Genomic DNA, 18,229 nt, shown 5'->3' with positions numbered 1-18,229 from the left:
CTGGACTGGAAGAGGGGCAACCAGGACAGAATCCGGCACCACGACCGGGACCAGAACCCTGGGTGCCGGCGCCGCAGGCGGAGGATTAGCCTAGTGAGCTGCGGCACCAGCTGGAATACATGTATATTTAATAAAGCAATGTTCATGAAAACTTTATGGAAAATGAATGAAAAGGTAAGTGGATTTAGGTGCTAAAGAATTTGAAATCCATGCATAGTTTATCCATAATATACATTTTCCATAAACTTTCTGAAGATTCTTTATACATATCAACAGTATTTGATAGAAAGCATTTTCTTAGCCTATTGGATTCCTTTGGCTCTTTGGTGAAAATGAGATGACCATAAAAATTTGGGTCTATTTCTGTGTTCTCTCTTCTTTTATAATTATCTATTGATTTCTCATCTCTCTTTATGCCAGTATTGCAGTCTTTTTTAAGATTTATTTTTTTAAAAGGTAGCATGACAGAGAGAGATGGGGACACAGAGAGGTCTTTCATATGCTGGTTCATTCCCCAGATGGTTACAGCAGCCTGGATTGGGCCAGCCCACAGCCAGGAGCCTGAAACTCCACTCAGATCTTTCACATGGGTGGTAGAGGCCCAAGTACTTGGGTTCTTCTCCTGCCTTCCAGGCATGTTGGTGGGAGATGGAATTGGAAGCAGAGCAGCTGAAACTCAAGCTGGCATTCTGATTCGGGAAGCCTAGGTTGCCAGCACTGTGCCAAAAGGCTGGCCTTACAGTATTGAGTCTTGATTACAATACTTCCAGTAAGATTTATTCAGAAGCATTAAGTCCTCCAACCCTATGCTGCCCTTTCAATCTGGTGTTGGATATTCTAAATCCTTTGCTTTTTTCACATAAATGTTACAGAGTGCTTATCAGTTTCCACAAAATGCCTGCTGGGATTATGAATGAAAGCTTGTTGAATTGCTAGATCAATATAAAAGACATCTGGATAATATTATTTCCAGTTCCTGAGCATGGTATATTACTCCACTTATTTAGGTCTTCTTTAATATCAGCAATGTTTTGTGGCTTTCATTGTAGATATCTCATGTCTTTGTTAATAAATTCCTGATTACTTACTGTTTGTGATGATACTATAAATCATTTTTAAAACTTTTTTTTTTCTAGTGGCTTATTGCTAGCACATACACTTCGCTTTTATATATTGACATTCTGTCCTGAGACCTGGCTAAATCCAATTACAAGCATTAGGGTTTTCTACCTAAACTGTCAGTGCTGTGTGAGGAGACACTGTTTTACTTCTTCCTTCCTCATCCTTATGCCTTGCAATTGCTATTCCTGCCTTTTTGCACTGTTTAGCTCCTTCACCCAAGGTAGAGCAGAAACGGTGAGAGCAGACACGCTTGTCTTGTTCTTGATCTTGGGAAGCATTCTATATTTCATGGTTATTTATGCCGGTAGATATTTATCTTTCTTAGATGCTCCTCATTAGGTTCAGCATTTCCTTTCTGGTTCTCATTTAGAGAGATTTATTGCACATGGCTGTTGAATTTTGTTATTTTTTTCCTGTATCTATTTAAATTACTATAGAATTTTCCTCTTTTGGTCTTTTAACATGATGAACTGCATCAGTTGAGTTTTGCATGTTAAACCGAACAGATTTCTAGGATAAACTCCACTTAGGCAATAGTTCCCTTTCTGTTTTATTAGGTTTTATTAGGCTTTTCATGAGGAATTTTTCAACTATATTTCTGAAGGATGTGTGTCTTGATAAGGCTAAAAAAGAGAAAGCTGAAGGCATAGAGCTTTTAATGGTTTATGATGCTTACATCTAAAATGTTGATCATCAGGGAGGAAATGTATTGAAAGTTTTGGGAAATTTATGTGAATATGTATAGGAGAAGAAAGGTTTACAAATCCTTTAGTATAAATTATTATATAGATTGCATACACAAAGACTAAAATGAAAATTTGAGGTTTTTCTGTTTTCTTTTTATGTAGCTCAGTTATTCTGTATCCAGCTAGCAGAGAAAGAAACCTTTTATTTTGACAGATGTTTTATAAACAGCAATTTTGAAAAAAAAATCACTTTAAAATGTTAAATAAGTTTTTAATAATCTAATAAAGTTTATTTATTTAGTGAAGATTATTACTTAAATAAATAAGTTGCTTATTTTAAATATTCATGTAACTATCCCTAGCCTTTAGGTTTTAAGACTTTTCTACCAAGTCTTTTTGACTTTCCCAAAGCAGGCTCAAATTTATAACAATGAGATCATTATGATGATCTTTATGTTTAAAGGATCTTTGAGGGGCCAGTGCTGTGGCATAGAGGGTAAAACCTCCATCTGCAGGGCTGGCATCCCACACTGGCACCAATTCGTGTCCCGGCTGCTCCACTTCCAATCCAGCTCTCTGCTACGGCCTGGGAAAGCAGTAGAAGATGGCCCAGGACCTTGAGCCCCGGTACCCGCATGGGAAGATCCGAAGGAAGCTCCTGGCTCCTGGCTTGGGATCAGTGCAGCCCTGGCCATTGTGGCCAACTAGGGAGTGAACCAGTGGATGGAAGACCTCTCTCTCTCTGCCTCTCTCTCTCTCTGCCTCTGCCTCTCTGTAACTCTGCCTTTCAAATAAATAAATGAATCTTTAAAAAAAAAGATCTTTGGATTTCCTAGGATGGCCACTAGGAAATAAAAATTTCCTCCTTTGTCGTTATAAAACAGAGTACAGGAAGTTTTCAATATTCACGTCTTTTAATTAATTCAATACTCTTGTGAGCGCACTGCTTGATTTTTTTTTTTTTTGTCAGACATAGGATAAAGGAAAACTGCATGAAATCAACAAATCAAAGGAGAATTTGAGCCTTCTCCAGATATTTATATGTGGATAAAATTATATGAATAGATGCCAGTAATTGTTAGTCTTTCTTATTAAAATAAACATTGGGGCCAGCGCTGTGGTGTAGTAGGCCGGCATCCCATATAGGTGCTGGTTGGAGCCCGGGCAGTTCCACCTCCCATCCAGCTATCTGCTATGGCCTGGGAAAGCAATAGAAGGTGGCCCAAGTCCTTGGGCCCCTGCACCCATGTGGGAGACCCGGATGAAGCTCCAGACTCTTGCCTTCGGCCTGTCCCAGCCCTGGCCATCATGGCCATTTGGGCCAGCAGATGGAAGATGTCTCTCTGTGTATCTCTTCCTCTCTCCCTGTAACTCCAACTTTCAGGTAAATAAATACATCTTATTTAAAAATAAAGATTTTGTTTCTAGGTTTAAATGCATTTGTTAATCAGGGGCTATCATAATATAGTTTATGGACTAATTTTCTTTTTTTAAGATTTATTCAGATTCAGAGAGAGAGAGAGAGAGAGAGAGAGAGCGAGCTTCCATCTGCTGGCTCACTCCCCAAATGGCTGCAACAGCTAGGAATTGGCCAGGCCAAAGCCAGAATCTTCTTTCTGGTCTCCCACTTTGGTGTGGGGACCCATGTTCTTGGGTCATCCTCTGCTGTTTTTCCAGGCACATTAGCAGGGAGCTGGTTCAGAAGTGGAGCAGCTGGGTCTCGAACCAGCGCCCATATGGGATGCCAATGTCACAGGTGGCAGTTTTACCTGCTACCCCACAGTGCTGCCAATTTATAGGCTAAATCAAAAGCATAGAATTTTGTCAATTTTCTCTCTTGCTATTTTATAATATTTCTTCCTGCATAATCAGTCACTAAGTATTTATAAAATTGTTCATGTGTTATAGCTTAGGAAAGATTTCACTCCCTTTCATTTTGATATTTTTAACTGTTATAGTAATTTTACCAGAGCATTTCATTTTATTATACTCAGAGGTTTCCTTTTCTTTATATTTTATTTTTAATTTATAAATAACAATTGCATATTTTATCAGGATACAGTATGATGTTTTGATGCCTGGTATACATTGTAGAGTGAGCAGATCAGGATGATAAATGTATGTATCACTTCAAATATTCATTGTTTCTCTGGAGGTAAGAACATTTACGATCCTCTCTTTGATCTAGTTTGGGTTACACAGCTCATTCTTGTTAACTGTACTCTGTATTCACATGAAGTCCTCTGCTTTAAGATGAACATCTGGAATGTGTTCCCAGATGGACACCAGGAGATCTGGGAGAGGAACTGTAACAGGTTCTCCAGCTCTCGCCCTGCGAGAAAGCCGGGCCACATGCAAGGTGTAGTGGCCAGCATCTCCACCCCGGCCTCTTTGACAAGCACATGAGCAAACTTCAAGATGGTTTCCATCCTTATTCAGCAGGTTGTCCAAACTGATACCCAAGGGAGCAGAGATGAGCTGACTACCCAGATGGCAGATCTGCGAGTTGACTGAATCCTCTTTTAAGCCACTCTATTTTGTAATAAGTCATTCTGCTGTCCTAGTAACTGGAGTTGACTTTAATTCTGGGTCCTGTAAGTGGAACAGATGATATGGGGCATGCACTCACAGCATCACGGACTGACATCAGCTGCTAGATGCTGAGTCATGATGTTTAGAAATTGGATTCAGAAGCAAGGAACAAGATACAGTGCGCTTCTCCCTTCCAAGATCATCTGCATGAGACCCCCCCCACCCAGGTTCCCAGGGATGCTGATTGACAGGAACATTTTGTACAGTTTCTTATCTTCTTTATTATTATCTCCCTTTTGGTAAAAACAAAACAAAACAAAAAACAACAACAAAAAACAAGGTAGTAGTAGGCAACCACGTTCTGTGGTCACAGTATTTCCGAGATCTGTACCCTTGCCAGTTATGACAAATAGGACTCATTCTTCAAGGATGAAAGTACTTCAGCATTTTTGGAAAGTGGAATGACAGACAAGTTTAATTTGGTGCAATGTGGTTTTTTTTTTTTTTTTGAAAGCCATGCAACTTTCTCCTTGTATGCATTTTCCATGGACTCTCAGCAAATCCCTTGAGTGCATGAGTTTCAAAATTTTTTCTCCTTGAAATTTATCTTTTAATTCCATGTTCTATGAACTTTTTGAAGTACCTTTGTATTATAAGTTGAACAGCTCATATTCAAATGAAAGGAAGAGCCAATGGCTGTCTCACTGAGATCCAAACAGATAGCGAGATGTTTGGGATATGCTCCAAAACTTGATTATAATCATTGTTACTGGAAGTGCAAGTCCAGAAAAATGAGGTTGATAGATTAGACCATTAATACCAGAAACATGTGGAGGACCCTTTCTGCATACTGGAATTTAGCATTGGGTTTTTAAAAAAGAAACTAAATGTATCTTAGCCAATCTGATAAACAGAAACAGATATGATCATTAGTAATTTAAATTTCTATTACTAAATTAAATTTCTATTGTGTGAATTGTTTGTGTTGGTTACACTTTCCACTGGTTTGTAATAAAATTCTACGTATATTGAGGATACTAATCACCTGCTTATTATATATTTGCACATAATATTTAGTAAGTAAATTAAAATAATTTTCTTCTAAGTTAAAAAATGAGAAGCAGAGAGATACTATATATACTCTCTCTCTATATATATGTATATATATATACATATATAGAGAGATATTCCATCCACTGGTTCACTCCACAGACGAGAATGAGATAGAGATAGAGACACAGAGAGTAGTCCATCCACTGGTTCACTCCATATATGAGAAAGAGATAGAGATAGAAATAGAGATAGAGAAAGAGATAGAGACAGAGTTAGAGATAGAGAGAGAGAGTGATAGAGATATTCCATCCACTGATTCACACCACAGATGAGAGAGAGAGAGAGAGAGAGAGAGAGAAATTCCATCTACTGGTTCACTCCACGGATGCCTTCAATGGCTGGGACTCTACGTCCCCCACATGGGTGGCAGAGAACCAACTACTTGAATTCTCACCACTGCCTCAAAGAATCTGCATTAGCAGGAAGCCAGAATCAGGAGCCGGAGCCAGGGATCAAACCCAGTACTCCATTATGGGATGCAGGCTTGTTTGGCCAAATATCAATCCCCAGATATTTCTAATAGTGTTCCAAAATACAGAAGTTTGTGATTTTGATAGCCAGGTATATCAATCTGTTTCTTTAGGATATAACTTTGGTGTCAGACTCAAAGAGTCTTTTTTTTTTTTTTTTTGACAGGCAGAGTGGACAGTGAGAGACAGAGAGAAAGGTCTTCCTTTGCCATTGGTTCACCCTCCAATGGCCGCTGCGGCCGGCGCACCATGCTGATCCGAAGCCAGGAGCCAGGTGCTTCTCCTGGTCTCCTATGGGGTGCAGGGCCCAAGCACCTGGGCCATCCTCCACTGCACTCCCTGGCCATAGCAGAGAGCTGGACTGAAAGAGGGGCAACTGGGACAGAATCCGGTGCCCCGACCGGGACTAGAACCCGGTGTGCCGGCGCTGCAAGGCGGAGGATTAGCCTATTGAGCCGCGGTGCCAGCCAAAGAGTCATTTTAAAAACAAGATTACAGATAGCCACCTATACGTTCCTGTATGCATTCATTAGTTCAGTTTGTAGAATTCCCCACTGAAGCTGTCTGGAGTCCCATGGAATGCCATATGAATTTTAGAATGTGAATTTTTTTTTATAATTAGGAGAAGTGGATCATTTCTTATTCACCAACATAAAGTGCAACACTGAAAACAGTTTATCTTCCAATTATTTAATTTATTTATTTGTCATATAACCTTTAGGGTAATTATCCAGGCATATTTTCCCATTATATATTTCATTCTTTTTGCAGAAAATCATTCTATCATTCTGGTTTAAATTTCTTCAATAAAGTTCATATTCCTTTATTCCAAGGCATATTTCTAATTTCTCCTTCTTTTGGTCTCTGATTCATTCATTCACCAAACATTTTTGAGCCCACTAAAAGAACAACATTGTGCTAAACTTTTTTCTACCACAACAGATTGTATTCCTGTTAACAGGATACTAGCATCAGCTACAGCGGGAATGTAAATTTTATATTCCAGTGCACGCTTAGTTACTTAAGGGGAATGTTACCCAGCTTAATCTTACTGAATCACTATAGAGACTTAATTTGAGAAAAAAAGTATTTTAAGACAGTATAAAAATTTGTATTGCTCATAATTTTTTGAAATTGCTGAATACAAATGTCTCAACATTTGAAAATAATTATCCTGGTAATTTAAAAAAAAAGGATTTAACCTTATATCCAACACTAAAAATTGTAAGCTTTAAAATGGGAATTATAGAAAGCATTCTCTATAATTCTTACTCAATAGTAGAAATAATATCTGAGTTCTATAATGTAAGAATGAAAATATTATAGGATGATTCCTACATGATTCAAGATTATGGAATATTGTATATAGGTATATAATACGCATATAATCAATTCCTGTTAGAAATTGATCTGTTGATTGGTAATAATGTTTACCAATCCATATGTCTCAGATGCTGGACAATCACTCCCAACCTTGAGATTGTGTTGACGTAGAAGTGTTTAGAGGCTTTCTTGGTTGCTGTTTGTTTTTTGTGTGAGTGTGTATGTGATATAAGTCTCATGCGCCTTTTGCCCCAACTTTGAAATGCTGAAATCTTGCCTCTCTTTTACAGTCCAGGTTATTTGATACCCAATGACAGGGGTCCCCCAGATCACTCAGGCTCAGTGATTTCACTAGAAGTCCTCACAAACTCAGAAAGCCTCTTATTTTCTTAGTTTCAGTTTATTATAGTAAAAAGATCCAGACTGAAATCAGAAAAGGAACAAAGTAGGGCTGGCGTTGCGGTGTAGTTGGGTTAAGCTGCCACCTGCTAGCAAAAACTGTGTGGCACTGACCAAGGCTCTGGTGTACAGAATATTCCTGGAGCTTAGAGGCTATCTCCCAGGAGCCGACCAAGGGTCCGTATTCTCTTTGGGTCACAAGAACCCAGGCCCTTGAGCTAACTCTTTTTTGCACGTGCCCCCTGACTGATATGTTGACAACCTGCCCATCCTCCGAGGATGGGGCTGTTTCCTGTCTTCCCTTTGTCTTCTCTCTGATCTTCTCCCCCTTACCTGTTGGCAATAACCTCTCAACTCCATATATCAAAAAGTGCTTTTCACTAAACATGTCTCATTATAAGACTTGCAGTAATGTGTCTAGGAGCTATAAACAGAGCCTAGCACTCGGGACAACAGCTTGCACCTGATAGACAGGTGATGATAAACACTTACTGAAATGCATCATTATTGTCTCTGCTCATGCTATGGCTTGATTCCTACTAACTGGGGAACTCTCAGTGACTGGAGATCATGTTATGCTCATTTATTTGTCTTCCACAGAGTCTGCGGCCTCCTGTGGAGTAAGGGATCAGTATATGAGAGTACTTTAAAAGAATTTGTGGAAAATGGAGCCATGTGGGTGCAAATTTTTTTTTTAAATCCCTGTACAGGTTTTCATCATATACACTTCCAATGAAATTTGGAAGACTTCTCTAGGCGTGAATTTCAAAAATCTCTGCACCAAAATAAAGGTGTCTTTTAACTTAATTTTCCATGAATTTTTGAAGTACCATTGTGTGTGTTAAATGGTACATGAGGCATTGATTGTATAGAGAAATCTCTCTCAATCATTACAAAACTCTAAATAAGCACTACTATTAATTAATTTATAAATAAGGCTATGTTGATGGCCATGTAACAGCAAGTCATAGAATTAAGATTTATCCACATTATTTGGCTCCAAGCATCGCACTTTTCACTGAGTTATAGCCTCCTTGTGGTGAGCTCAATATTATAGTGCTACTGGAAACTTTGAAAAGCCTGCCTCATATTCCAAAAACACTCAATATTAGTTTTGACTCATTTTTAAAAGGATTTTTAAGTTTACTTGAGAGTGGGAGGAGGGAGGGATGGAGAGAGTGAGAGAGCAAAAGCAAGAGAGAGAGAGAGAGAGATTCCATCCAGTGGTCCACTTCCCAAATGGTCTCAATGGCTGAGGCTAGAGCTTGTCTATGCCATAGCCAGGAGCCAGGAACTCCATCCTGGTGTCTTATGTGGGTGACAGGGGTCCCAGGCACTCAGGCCATTTTTCTCTGCCTTTCCTGATGCATTGGCAGGGAGTTGGATTGGAAGTGGAGCAGCCAGCACTCAATCTGATCATATTGGGATGGCACTGTTGATCAACACCCTCACCCGCCCTGACTTCTTTCTTATGCTGTGGTTTTCTTCTGTAGTTGCTTTTCAGGACTATATTATCTTGGTCTAAAAGGAAGCACCAGTGACATTTATTAGCCGTGTACCTTACACCAAGGTAATCATTGTCACATGGTGGCTGGTTACCATGTGGTAATTTCAGCAGTCAGCAGGAAGGAATACTGATGTTATTTTCTGTAGATCCACTGTTGTCACTGTCTTTATTAGGAAGCTGTATCCCCAGGTTTAAGCAAAATAAAGGGATCAACTACATGAGAGATTTCAGAACACAGGGAGCATTTTACTAGCTCTTTTATTCTGCAATATGATACTTTTAGAGACTTTGTCTCCATGGATGGATTAACATTTGGCTATTTCTGCTGTGATTAAATTAAATGATTCATTATGGGTGGCAGACACCTCCACATGTGGAAATTTCCAGTAATTGCTGTGTATACCTGAAAACTTCCGTCTTCAACAATATTTCCAAAGCTGTGCAATGCTTCCCAAGTTTTGAAGCAGATGGCACACACAGAATATGAACATTCACTCTCACTCCTGCAAACAGAAGCAAGTCTGTCCTCTCATTGGCAGCAGGACACCTTAGCTGTGCATAGCCCACAGAGCAGAGAGCCTGATACTACCTGTGCACCACGACGTCTGCTACAACGTGATCGCTTCACTGTCACATTGACCCTGCCTCAACAGCAGGAAAAGTGGTAACAACCCAACTTAAAGTCTCTCCAGCGGTGGCCAACCCAGCCCCAAATTACATAAGAGACAAAACATATTGGAGTGCTGGCATTCCCCCAATGCTTCTCCATCACGTGGTGTGTGGTGCCGGGGGTCAGGGAGGGGGCTCTCCAAGTCCATTGCCTATCCCTCTCCTCTGGCAATTGCCCTGATTCCCAGTGTCCTCCTGCTTTTATGAAGCCTTCCTTTTGCTTCCAGACTCCATCTTTCATGTTCCCACCCAACTTGGTCCTCTGTTCCCTAAAAGCACTTTCGTGTATCGTGGTAGTTCACCTACCTCCCTGTATTTTCTCCTCCCCAGGACTATAAACTCCCTGAGTGGATAGCCTTGCAATAATTCCCTGTTGCATTCTCGTTGCTTATTCCAATGGCATCCAAAAAATTATTGAATGATCAATAAATTATTCAAGAGCAGAGGTTTAGTCGTTAGAGCTGGGCCAGAATGTCAACTCTCCAATTTACTTGCCGTATAATCTTGGGCAAACTACACACCCTCCGTGAACATCCTGTTTTTGTTTTTGTTTTTTGTCACCTAGAAAATGAAGAGATTAACATATTCCCCACAGGGTTACTGTGCAGTTTAATGAGATTACACATATAAGGCAGAACTTATTTTTCTCCCAGCTAAAAATAGTCTCATCTCTAACATTTGGAAAATACAATGATACTTCACGAAAATAGGAGTTTATTTTGGTGCAAAAAGTTTAAGATCTAAGATGAGTGTTTGGTGCTGGCAGCTAAGGCAGCACTGGGGGATGCCTGCATTCCCTATAGGGGGCTTAGTTTGAGTTCCACCTCTGCTTCCAGTTCCGGCTTCCAGACAGTGCACATCCAGACAATGCCATAGACTTGGATTCCTCCTCCCACATGGGACCCTACAGGTGAGTGCCCGTGTCCTGGCTTTGCCGTGGTCCAGCCCTGGAAGTTGCTAGCATCTGGGGAGTGGACCTGCCGATGGGAGATTTTGCTCTGTCTTTAGGATAAATAAAGTGCATTAAAAATAGTAAGTAAATAAATAAATCAATAGTAACTACAAAAATTAGAAATTCTTGCATACATAGGTCTTTGAAAAGTCACAGAAAATGTGACATATGAAAAAACTGCATAGATTTTAAAGATTTTTGGCGGAAAAAAGATTTACATTTTAGTCCCCCTTTTTAGGAGTCATCTGAAGTATCTGCCTATGTACTCAATTGTGTCAAAATAATCAAATATTGCAACTGATGATGAAATATGACAAAGAAAATTAGTCTGGAGTGGGTATTTGCTGCTGGGATTTATGAAGTGAATCACACACATATTGATTGAAGATTGGCCATCAAGGAGACGAGGTGGGAAGTGGGAATTTTATTTAGATTTACCCTACTTTTGTTTTGTGAAGGGACGTGAGGATTTTTTTCTTGATTGCTATATGGCACATTGCAGTCTGGTTCAAGGTATATGAATGCAGGGTGTACCCTAGCAATGTCCCCCCCCCTTTTTTTAAGATTTATTTATTTATTTGAAAGTCAACATTACATAGAGAGAGAAGGAGAGACAGAGAGAGAGGGAGAGAGGTCTTCCATCCTCTAGGTCATTCCCAATTGGCCACAATGGCGGAGCTGGGCCAATCTGAAGCCAGGAGCCAGGAGCTTCTTCCAGGTCTCCCATGCAGGTGCAGGGGCCCAAGGACTTGGGCCATCTTCTACTGCTTTCCCAGGCCACAGCAGAGAGCTGGATTGGAAGTGGAGCAGCCAGGACTTGAACCGGCACCCATATGGGATGCTGGCACTGCAGGAAGCGGTTTTACTGCTATACCACAGCACTGGCCCCATGTTCCCCTATAGGACGGATGCCTGGCTTATCACTTCTTTCATTCTTTTCTTCTTCTTCTTCTCTTTTTTTTTTTTTCAATTGAGTCATTAGAAATCTTTTTGTTGTAAGGGACAGAAACCATAATTCAAAGTAGTAAATTAATTAGGGGAACAATATGTCAGCCTAAGTGAATGGTCAGATGCTAATAGTGCCTGAACTAGATGCTAACCGTGCCTGAATGGGCTTCCGTTTGAAGCTCTAACTGCTGGCCCATCATGATGGCAGCTTTTCCTTTCAGGCAGCAACATGACCACTTTTACTCTGGAGTGCATAGCCCACCAGTTAGTGAACATAACCAGGAATATTCAATGAAATCGTCTCATACCTCCTTGGGTCCAAGTAAAAAGATCACATTTATGCCAACCATGGCAGACAGTGTGGAAGAAAGAAATATTGATTGACTTAAGCCCTAATAGGTTCTTCTCCTGGTTCAGTAGAATCAATGCAATCTACATTCTATGGCTGAAACTGAGGGGTGGATATTGCTACAGAAAGGTTGGTACGGCTGAGAAAGGATGGAGGGTGACAGGGCACTAGAACACATTCTGCAGAAAGTTTGTGGAGAGTGGAATCAGAGTGCTCAATTCATTTTAGCGCAAACATTTTTTGAAATTCACACTCAGATTTTTCAATAATTTTCATAAATGTTTTGAAGAGCCATAAGGTAAATAGGTTCCATTTTTCACACCAAAATAAGATTTTTTAAAAAGATTTTTTTTTCATTTTTTGAAAGGCAGAGTGATGGAGAGAGAAAGAGAGCTTGCATTCACTGGTTCACTCTCCAAATGGCTGCAACAGCCAGGACTGGTTAGGAGTACAGAACTCCATCCTGGTCTCTCACATGGGTGACAGGGTCCCCAGTAATTGAGCCATCTTCCACTGCTTTTCCAGGCCCACATGAGCAGAGATGTGGAAGTGGAGCAGCTGGGATTCTAACCAGAGCTCTAATGTGGGATGCTGGCATCACAGGTTGCAGCTTACCCCACTGAGCCATAACGTCAGCCCCCTGATAAAATCATCTTGTAATTTCATTCTGCTCAAACTTTTGAAATATCCCGTGTTTCAGAGAAAGAATGGACAGATGCCCACACTACTATTGCATCTGTTGGGTTACCAACACCATTCCTGGCACGGTGGTGGTGGTAAGTAGTGCTATTTCTGTGGAAACGCTGCTGGCTCACTTCCAGTTTTTTAGATGGGATCCTGCACAAAAGAGAAGGCAGAGGATGTTGAAGTGTGTGTGTGTGTGTGTGCGTATGCGCTAACAAGGACATGTTACTGGCAATAGCCCTGATATTGCAAGGATCAAAGGAATTGGAGAAATCAGTTTGCTTTTAAGTTAAAATCGGGTCATTTTATGACATTTAATGTCTGTAACAATGCGCAGCTCATGTCCCTTGGGAAGCTCCCTTTATTTCCAGTAAAGCGAGGACATTCTACTTCCTTCCATAGACTTTAAAGCAGACTGGGCTTCGAACATTCCTAAGACGAAGTGAGGGCATTTCGTGAACATGACTTATTGGAAAATAGTTCTTCAGCTGGTGCCGTGGCTCAATAGGCTGATCCTCCATCTGCGGCGCCAGCACACTGGGTTCTAGTCCCGGTTGGGGCGCCGGATTCTGTCCTGGTTGCTCCTCTTCCAGGCCAGCTCTCTGCTGTGGCAGGGGAGTGCAGTGGAGGATGGCCCAGGTTGTTGGGCCCTGCACCCCATGGGAGACAGGAGAAGCACCTGGCTCCTGGCTTCGGCTCAGCGCGGTGCGCCAGTCGCAGCCTGCCGGCCCCAGCGGCTACTTGGGGGGTGAGTCAACAGCAAAGGAAGACCTTTCTCTCTGTCTCTCTGTCTCTCTCTCACTGTCTAACTCTGCCTGTCAAAAAAAAAAAAAAAAAAAAAGAAACAAGAAAAATACTTCTTCAATCTTGTGGGTGGTTTCGGTATTTTAATTCCTGCTTTTATTTAACCCTGATTCACCTTGTTACACATAAAGCAGAGTGATTCGAGGAGTTGTTAATAGAGTGTAAAGCTTTAATATGTTAACAAATATAAACTCCCTGGACATTTTATTCTGTATGTTCTTTTTCTCGGTTGTGTTAGCTCCTGAGTGGAAATTATTCATTTCTTCAGTATATTTTGGTCAATTTTGATCTTGAATGTAAATCGTAAAAGTGAATGTGTTGGGGCCAGCGCTGTGGTGTAGTGGGTGAAGACACTACCTGCAGTGCCGGCATCCCTTATGGGCTCTGGTTTGAGTCCTGGCTGCTCCACCTCTGATTCAGCTCCCTGCTAATGTGCTTGTGAAAGCATTGGAAGATGGTCCAAGCCCGTGAGCCCCTGCACCTGCATGGGGGACCTGGAGAAACCTCCAGGCTCCTGGCTTCAGATGGCGCAGCTCCGGCCACTGCGGCCAATTGGGAGAGTGAACCAACACTCTCTGTGTAACTCTGTCTTGCAAATAAATAAATGAACCTTTAAAAAAGAAAGAAAGAAAATTACTTTTGTCTTATAATAGGTACTGGATAACACATTCACTTTTTAAAAATATTTATTTGTTTATTTGCAAGTCAGAGTTACACCGAGAGAGGAGAGGCGGAGATAGAGACAGAGAGAGAGATAGAGAGAGAGAGACACACAGAGAGAGGGATAGAGAGAGAGATCTTCCTTCCACAAACCTCTCTGAGCAGTGTCCTCATAAGAAGAGATGTGGACCCTGACCATGTACAGAGTGACCACCAAGTGGGGGCACAGGGAGAAAGCAGCCGTATGTGAGGTGAGCAAGAGACCTTAGGAGAACCCCACCTACAACACCTTGACCTTGAACTTGCGGGTCTTGACTCTGAGAAAGTCAGTTTCTGTTGGTGAAGCTGCAGGGTCTGTGGCCTTTGTTAGGGCGGCTCAAGCCAAGGAACACAGTCTTCTATCAATGTGCGTTCCGAGTCGGGTCACTTTCTTGTGCGTTTATAGAGATCGAAGCCTCAGCTGGGTTCGCTCTACCTCCTGGTCTCACCAGAGCCTGGCCCAGAGTGGCTGAGTGGGAAATGTTTGTTGAACTGAACGGAATAAGCACAAACTATGTTTGGATCATAGCAGTCACAGAGCAGCTGGCTGGCAGCCTGGCTCTTGCTGACTGCCACCTGAAGTTCCCAGGCTTGCTGGACTAGTTCTTCCTAAAGAAACACGGGCTTTTGTTTGCTTTTTTTGACTATCAGAGTAGAGACATGCAGGTATAGAAACGTGTACTAATTGTAACAGTAACTGCCAATGCATTAAAGTATGAAAAAAAAGCAAAATTCACATTCACCAATTTGAAATAGCCACTGTTCAAATTTCAGGGTTTATATTTTTTTCCCTTGGGTTTTTTTTTTTTTTGGAGGGTGAGGGAGGGGTCATATCCATATAGTTATCAATTTCTCTCTCCCCTACAGAAAGATGACATGATTTATATAGCATATGTCATTTCAATAACATGTTTTCTTCGCATATAATAATGTTGTGGGTATCTTTTCCTGCTAGAAAATAAAATAAATGTAGAGGGGCCGGCGCTGTGACACAGTGGCTTAAAAAGCCCCATCCTGCAGCGCCAGCATCCCATATGGGTGCCAGTTCGAGTCCCAGTTGCTCCTCTTCCGGTCCAGCTCTGCTATGGCTTGGGAAAGCAGCGGAAGATGGCCCAAGTCCTTGGGCCCCTTCACCCAGGTGGGAGATCTGGAAGAAGCCCCTGCCTCTGGCTTCAGATCAGCTCAGCTCTGGCCATTGCAGTCATTTGGGGAGTGAACCAGTGGAATGGAAGACCTCTCTCTCTCTCTTTCTCTCTCTCTCTCTCTGCCTCTCCTCCTCTCTCTTTGTAACTCTGACTTTCAAATAAATAAAAATAAAATAAATGTAGATTAATAGTAGCAATTTCAACTCTTGGAACTGTATTTCACTTAAGGAATGCACCAGGGATCTTCAAAAATTTTATGGAAGGTGTATATTATGAACAAAACTACACATGGATTTCAAACTATTTTTGCATGGAAATAATCTGATTTTTTCATTACATTTTCCCAGCAATTTTTCGAAGTGCCCCCTCCCCACCCGGAGTGACATCCTTAGTTTGGTCCTTACTGACGGAGAGTCAGATGGTTCCTCTTCTTCTTTTCATATGAACACAGCTGTGGGGACTCGTTCTGTGTGTGTGTGGTTCTTGTCTTATTACCTGTGTTATTTGTGATTACTTTATTTACTTGACAAGACAGATACATGCACAGCTCTGCCATGCATGTGGGTGACTATGGAGGTGCCATGGTGGACACAGAGGTCCTGCAGGCTCCCTGCAAACAACCCTTCACAGGGCTCTCTGGTTGGACCAGCTGTCCACCTGCTCCCGGGAGCAAGGCCAGCTCCACACTCCTACTTGGGGGTACCAGATTCTAGGACATCCAACCTTTTCCCCACTTCAGGCAGGTTTTTCAAGCTGCTCCCTCTGCCTGGCCTGCTCTTCCTTCTGCTTCTTTTGGGCTTAACCCCTTTCCTTTCCCTGCTGTACAACTTTCCTGTGTAGAGGACGCTCGCTGAGTATTTGACCTAAAATTTGTCCTAGCTACTCTTACTCTTTTTTTCTTTTTTTCTCCTTTGATCTCTGCCTCTTGCTGTCTGCTCTCAGCACTTTTTTTTTTTTTTTAGCACTTTTTGACTTGCAAAGATTTTACTTATCTGTTGCTTTCCTTGTTCATTGTCTGGCTCCCCCGTTAGAAGGTGGGCTCCGTGGGGCTGGGGCTCCCTCTGTCTTACTCTCCAATGCATCTCCGGCCTGAAGCCTGAAGCCAGGCACAGGGTAGATTCCCCCTACATAACCGGGTGGTGGCGCTGTTTCTGTGGTTTTCTTACACAGCCAGGCTTGGATTCCTCCTTTTCAGGCTGAGGCTGCCTTAGGCCCTCAGGAGGTGTAGCCCCGGCTGAGTGGGTCTTACAGGCCTCAGCTGGAAGTCCAGGCACCCTGGGATGGATCTCTAGGGCCTGTGGCCTACTGAGCTGTAACTTGCATTCTCTCCTCCCGCTTATCTTCCATAGGCCACTGCGCTGAGTGCCTGTCCCATAGAACGGGACTTTGGCCTCCAGTCTGGGTTTGCATGGGACTGGGGTACCAGCCCCTCTCCCTGAAGCCAGACTTGTGCCTAATTCCATCCGCATCCATTGGCTGGGATGCTGCCTCTACTCGGACAGATTGTCCTTTTCCAGCTAATCTCAGCCCCCTCCTCACTTGTTTAAACCCCCCCCCCCCCCCTCCATCGAAAGTACTGCCACTGTCTAGAGCTTCCTGCCATATGTCATCCCCAGCTGGGGGTGACAGCCTACAGTGGAGTCAAGTTCGCCACTGCCTCTCTGGTCGTGGGAGTTGCCCGGCTTGCTCTCCAGTCATTGTTACAGAAAGCTGGGGTGGGAAAACTCTGTGTTCAAACAGTAGAGGTTCGAGAGCAGGTGATAAATGCCAGCGGGCTCAGGGGGAATCATTTCCTGAGGCCTGAGCAAGCAACCCCAGTTTCTTAGAATATTTATAGGTTCATCAGCGTCGTACCTTAACTGGCACAGCACTGGTGGGCTGAAACTGCAGCCTGCGTGACTAAGCACCACACTTCCAATGGTCGGTGGGTCTGGTATGTTTGTAAAAGAGATACCTGGGGCAGATGTATAGGACAGATTTATGAATGGAGTTGCAGAAGGCAGGACTTAAGACACCTTCCCTCCCTAGACAAGCTCACCGAGCACAGCGGCTTCACCAGATAACCGGGAGCAGCCACTTTTCAAGGGTGGCGTTGGGGGTCTGCTTTCCTTCCTGTGTCTCTGGTTCTGGCCTTATGTCGTCTCCATCTCAGCAGACAACATACAGGAAAAGAGCAGTGGAGGCAAACGGGCCTGCATTTGGATTTCAGTTCTGCTGCTTTTTATTGTGTGTCCTTAGGTAAGTTCTCGACTTCTCTGGGTTCCCTCATCTGGTATGTGATGGTCAATAATACCTATCTCGGGATGTTGTGAGGGTTGGTGGTCACCTCTGACAAATACTGAATCCAGAGCCCAGCACAGAGCCGGCACCCTCACCTCCCCACCCTGCCAGCTCCAGGACCCTTTTTTCCAACCCCATAGCCCATGCGGCAGACTCCGAGAGCTGAGTGAGCTTGGCTGACTTCTTGCACTTTTTCAGTTTCTGTTTTCTTTTTGGGCCATACATCCCTTTACACAGAAAGGCCTTTTTAACTCTGAGTTTACACATCTGAGCCATTTTGATCTCTTTCTTCCTAGCACAAGAACCATTGGTTCACTTTTGGAAGTCAGTGAGGTGCGTGCCAGAAGCTTCACATGCAGTTCTGGGGTCCCATCCAGGGAAGCTGCTGGCCTCGATTCCCCATAGTGGACAAGGTGGACACATTCATTCCATTCACGTGCGAAGGCTGTTCTGACAATAGGGGACATTTTTGGACTGGCTTTAGAGCTATAATGTGAATTGTTCTGCAAATGCAATGCAACACAATGTTCCTTTGTGATAAGAATCT

The sequence above is a fragment of the Lepus europaeus genome, chromosome 22 (assembly GCF_033115175.1).
Source record: "Lepus europaeus isolate LE1 chromosome 22, mLepTim1.pri, whole genome shotgun sequence".
Taxonomy (NCBI): Eukaryota; Metazoa; Chordata; class Mammalia; order Lagomorpha; family Leporidae; genus Lepus; species Lepus europaeus.
The sequence above is the reverse complement of the archived record's forward strand: the minus strand, read 5'-3'. Positions refer to the sequence as shown.